Below are 4,927 nucleotides of genomic sequence, written 5' to 3'. Positions count from 1 at the left end.
GGGGGGTTGGTTAGGGAGAGGTGGGGAGGGCTGGGTAGGAGGTGGGGAGGGGAGGGGAAGGGCTGGGAGGGGAGGGGCGGCTGGGAGGGGAGGGCAGGGAGGGCTGGGGAGGGGAGGGGAGGGCTGGGGAGGGCGGGAGGGGAGGGCTGGGTGGGAGGGCTGGGTAGGGAGGGGGAGGGCTGGGTAGGAGGGGGGAGAGCTGGGTAGGGGTGGGGAGTGCAGGGTAGGGGAGGGGTGGGACGCTGGAGAGCTGGGTGAGGGGTGGGGAGGGGGGGAGGGGAGAGCTGGGTAGGGGTGGGGAGGGGGGAGGGGAGAGCTGGGTAGGGGTGGGGTGGGGAGGGGAGGGGAGAGCTGGGTAGGGGTGGGGTGGGGAGGGGAGGGGAGAGCTGGGTAGGGGTGGGGTGGGGAGGGGAGGGGAGAGCTGGGTAGGGGTGGGGTGGGGAGGGGAGGGGAGAGCTGGGTAGGGGTGGGGTGGGGAGGGGAGGGGAGAGCTGGGTAGGGGTGGGGTGGGGAGGGGAGGGGAGAGCTGGGTAGGGGTGGGGTGGGGAGGGGAGGGGAGAGCTGGGTAGGGGTGGGGTGGGGAGGGGAGGGGAGAGCTGGGTAGGGGTGGGGTGGGGAGGGGAGGGGAGAGCTGGGTAGGGGTGGGGAGGGGAGGGGAGAGCTGGGTAGGGGTGGGGAGGGAAGGGGAGAGCTGGGTAGGGGTGGGGAGGGGAGGGGAGAGCTGGGTAGGGGTGGGGTGGGGAGGGGAGGGGAGAGCTGGGTAGGGGTGGGGTGGGGAGGGGAGGGGAGAGCTGGGTAGGGGTGGGGTGGGGAGGGGAGGGGAGAGCTGGGTAGGGGTGGGGTGGGGAGGGGAGGGGAGAGCTGGGTAGGGGTGGGGTGGGGAGGGGAGGGGAGAGCTGGGTAGGGGTGGGGTGGGGAGGGGAGGGGAGAGCTGGGTAGGGGTGGGGTGGGGAGGGGAGGGGAGAGCTGGGTAGGGGTGGGGTGGGGAGGGGAGGGGAGAGCTGGGTAGGGGTGGGGTGGGGAGGGGAGGGGAGAGCTGGGTAGGGGTGGGGTGGGGAGGGGAGGGGAGAGCTGGGTAGGGGTGGGGTGGGGAGGGGAGGGGAGAGCTGGGTAGGGGTGGGGTGGGGAGGGGAGGGGAGAGCTGGGTAGGGGTGGGGTGGGGAGGGGAGGGGAGAGCTGGGTAGGGGTGGGGTGGGGAGGGGAGGGGAGAGCTGGGTAGGGGTGGGGTGGGGAGGGGAGGGGAGAGCTGGGTAGGGGTGGGGTGGGGAGGGGAGGGGAGAGCTGGGTAGGGGTGGGGTGGGGAGGGGAGGGGAGAGCTGGGTAGGGGTGGGGTGGGGAGGGGAGGGGAGAGCTGGGTAGGGGTGGGGTGGGGAGGGGAGGGGAGAGCTGGGTAGGGGTGGGGTGGGGAGGGGAGGGGAGAGCTGGGTAGGGGTGGGGTGGGGAGGGGAGGGGAGAGCTGGGTAGGGGTGGGGTGGGGAGGGGAGGGGAGAGCTGGGTAGGGGTGGGGTGGGGAGGGGAGGGGAGAGCTGGGTAGGGGTGGGGTGGGGAGGGGAGGGGAGAGCTGGGTAGGGGTGGGGTGGGGAGGGGAGGGGAGAGCTGGGTAGGGGTGGGGTGGGGAGGGGAGGGGAGAGCTGGGTAGGGGTGGGGTGGGGAGGGGAGGGGAGAGCTGGGTAGGGGTGGGGTGGGGAGGGGAGGGGAGAGCTGGGTAGGGGTGGGTGGGAGGGGAGGGGAGAGCTGGGTAGGGGTGGGGAGGGGAGGGGAGGGGAGGGCTGGGTAGGGGTGGGGAGGGGAGGGGAGGGAGCTGGGTAGGGGTGGGGAGGGGAGGGGATGGGAGGGGTGGGGTGGGTGGGGAGGGGAGGGGAGGGGAGGGCTGGGGAGGGTTGGGTAGGGTGGGGAGGGGAGGGGAGGGCTGGGTAGGGGTGGGGAGGGGTGGAGAGCTGGGTAGGGGGGGGGTGGGGAGGGGGGAGGGGGGGGGGGGGTAGGGGTGGGGAGGGGAGGGGAGGGCTGGGTAGGGGTGGGGAGGGGAGGGGTGGGTGGATAGGGGTGGGGAGGGGAGGGGAGGGCTGGGTAGGGGTGGGGAGGGGAGGGGAGGTCTGGGTAGGGGTGGGGAGGGGAGGGGAGGTCTGGGTAGGGGTGGGGAGGGGAGGGGTGGGGAGGGGAGGGGATGGGAGGGGTGGGGAGGGCTGGGGAGGGGAGGGGTGGGGAAGCTGGGGGGGGTGGGGAGGGGGGGAGGGCTGTGTAGGGGTGGGGTGGGGAGGGGTGGGGAGGGGAGGGGTGGGGAGGGGGAGGGGTGGGGAGGGGGGAGGAGGGTGGGAGGGGAGGGGATGGGGAGGGCTGGGGAGGGGAGGGTGGGGAAGGGAGGGTGGGTAGGGGAGGGCTGGGGAGGGGAGGGTGGGTAGGGGAGGGAGGGAGGCGCTGGGTAGGGTGGGGAGGGGAGGGTGGGTAGGGGTGGGGAGGGGAGGGGTGGGGAGGGTGGGTAGGGGTGGGGAGGGGAGGGGGTGGGGAGGGGTGGGAGGGGTGGGTGGGGTGGGGAGGGTGGGGAGGGGTGGGGAGGGGAGGGGTGGGGAGGGCTGGGTAGGGGTGGGGAGGGGAGGGTAGGGGTGGGGTGGGGAGGGTAGGGGTGGGGAGGGGTGGGGAGGGGAGGGCTGGGTAGGGGTGGGGTGGGGAGGGGAGGGCTGGGTAGGGGTGGGGTGGGGAGGGGTGGGGAGGGCTGGGGAGGGGAGGGGTGGGGAGGGCTGGGGAAGGGAGGGCTGGGGAAGGGAGGGGAGGGCTGGGGAAGGGAGGGGAGGGCTGGGTAGGGGAGGGCTGGGGAGGGTAGGGGAGGGCTGGGGAGGGGAGGGGAGGGCTGGAGAGGGGAGGGGAGGGCTGGGGAGGGGAGGGGAGGGGAGGGCTGGGTAGGGGTGGGGAGGGGAGGGGTGGGTAGGGGAGGGGAGGGCTGGGTAGGGGTGGGGAGGGTAGGGGTGGGGAGGGGAGGGGTGGGTAGGGGAGGGGAGGGCTGGGTAGGGGAGGGGAGGGCTGGGTAGGGGTGGGGAGGGGAGGGGTGGGGAGGGCTGGGTAGGGGTGGGGAGGGGAGGGCTGGGGAGGGTTGGGGAGGGGTGGGGAGGGTGGGTGGGGAGGGGTGGGGTGGGGAGGGTAGGGGTGGGGAGGGGTGGGGAGGGGTGGGGAGTGGAGGGCTGGGTAGGGGTGGGGTGGGGAGGGGAGGGCTGGGTAGGGGTGGGGTGGGGAGGGGAGGGCTGGGTAGCGGTGGGGTGGGGAGGGGAGGGCTGGGTAGGGGTGGGGTGGGGAGGGGAGGGCTGGGTAGGGGTGGGGTGGGGAGGGGAGGGCTGGGTAGGGGTGGGGTGGGGAGGGGAGGGCTGGGTAGGGGTGGGGAGGGGAGGGCTGGGGAGGGGAGGGCTGGGTAGGGGTGGGGAGGGGAGGGCTGGGTAGGGGCGGGGAGGGGAGGGCTGGGTAGGGGCGGGGAGGGGAGGGCTGGGTAGGGGCGGGGAGGGGAGGGCTGGGTAGGGGCGGGGAGGGGAGGGCCGGGTAGGGGAGGGCTAGGGAGGGGTGGGGAGGGCTGGTTAGGGGTGGGGTGGGGAGGGCTGGGGAGGGGAGGGCTGGGGAGGGGAGGGCTGGGGAGGGGAGGGCAGGGCAGGGGAGGGGAGGGCAGGGGAGGGGAGGGGAGGGGAGGGCAGGGGAGGGGAGGGGAGGGGAGGGCAGGGGAGGGGAGGGGAGGGGAGGGGAGGGCAGGGGAGAGGGAGGGGAGGGCAGGGGAGAGGGAGGGGAGGGCAGGGGAGGGGAAGGGGGGGCAGGGGAGGGGAGGGCAGGGGAGGGCAGGGGAGGGGAGGGCAGGGGAGGGCAGAGGAAGGGAGGGGAGGGCAGGGGAGGGCAGGGGAGGGCAGGGGAGGGCAGGGGAGGGCAGGGGAGGGCAGGGGAGGGCAGGGGAGGGCAGGGGAGGGCAGGGGAGGGGAGGGGAGGGGAGGGCAGGGCAGGGGAGGGGAGGGCAGGGGAGGGGAGGGGAGGGGAGGGCAGGGGAGGGGAGGGCTAGGTAGGGGTTGGTTGGGGTGGGGAGGGAAGGGTAGGGGTGGGGAGGGGAGGGTTGGTTAGGGGAGAGGTGGGGAGGGCTGGGTAGGGGTGGGGAGGGGAGGAGAGGGCAGGGGAAGGGAGGGGAGGGTAGGGGTAGGGAGGGGAGGGTAGGGGTGGGGAGGGGAGGGTTGGTTAGGGGAGAGGTGGGGAGGGCTGGTTAGGGGTGGGGTGGGGAGGGGAGGGGAGGGCTGGGTAGGGGTGGGGAGGGGAGGGCTGGGTAGGGGTGGGGAGGGGAGGGCTGGGGAGGGGAGAGGTGGGGAGGGGAGGGGAGGGGTGGTTAGGGTTGGGGAGGGGAAGGCTGGGTAGGGGTGGGTAGGGGTGGGGAGGGGAGGGGTGGGGTGGGGAGGGGAGGGTAGAGAGGGTGCGAGGCGGAGGAGAGGGGAAGTGGGTGGTGAGGATCGATGCCGCCGACCAGAGGCTGGGCGGAGTCCGGCAGGAAAAGCGATGCCTGGAATTAGCTTAGGCCTGAAGCCAGGAGCTGCAGACACAGGGACGGGAATGAATGTAAACGGAGCAACCGACCTGTCAAGATCCTGAAATGATGCCGGAGAAATGGAGAAAACAGAGCGGAACCACCCAGACAGGGTGAGGGAGGAGCGGACGGTCTGTGTATCCGTAAAGCCGGTCCCCGACAGGCCGAGCCGGATGTGGACAGGGGGAGTGTTGGAAGGACGGACAAGTAGGGGTGTTCAGAGAGTGAACTCTCTCTCTGTCTCACAATCCCTTCAGAGTGAACACTCTCCCTGCAGCTCTCAATGTCTAACAATCCCCACAGAGAGTGAACCATTCTCCCTGCAGCTCCCAGGGTCTGAAAATCCATTCAGAGAGTGAACCCTCTTCCTGCAACAATGCCTGTCTTAAAATC

The 4,927-nt window shown here is 73.5% G+C and overlaps 1 protein-coding gene across 3 annotated transcripts in view; it reads right to left on the bottom strand.

Annotated features, from left to right (window-relative positions):
• The window catches only part of ap2b1 (adaptor related protein complex 2 subunit beta 1), a 325,740-nt gene extending 321,039 nt beyond the window's left edge, over positions 1-4,701 (bottom strand). For 2 of the 3 annotated variants that reach the window (XM_041196884.1, XM_041196886.1), the window contains exon 1: positions 4,585-4,694. The gene's annotated coding sequence lies outside the window, so the exon portion shown is untranslated. Of the gene's footprint in view, positions 1-4,584 lie in introns of all 3 variants that reach the window. The other variant, XM_041196885.1, reaches the window with a different exon arrangement.
• Between the last annotated feature and the right edge of the window lie 226 nt (positions 4,702-4,927).

Source organism: Carcharodon carcharias, chromosome 10 (genome assembly GCF_017639515.1).
Source record: "Carcharodon carcharias isolate sCarCar2 chromosome 10, sCarCar2.pri, whole genome shotgun sequence".
NCBI lineage: Eukaryota > Metazoa > Chordata > Chondrichthyes > Lamniformes > Lamnidae > Carcharodon > Carcharodon carcharias.
This window is presented reverse-complemented; position numbering and strand designations above follow the sequence as displayed.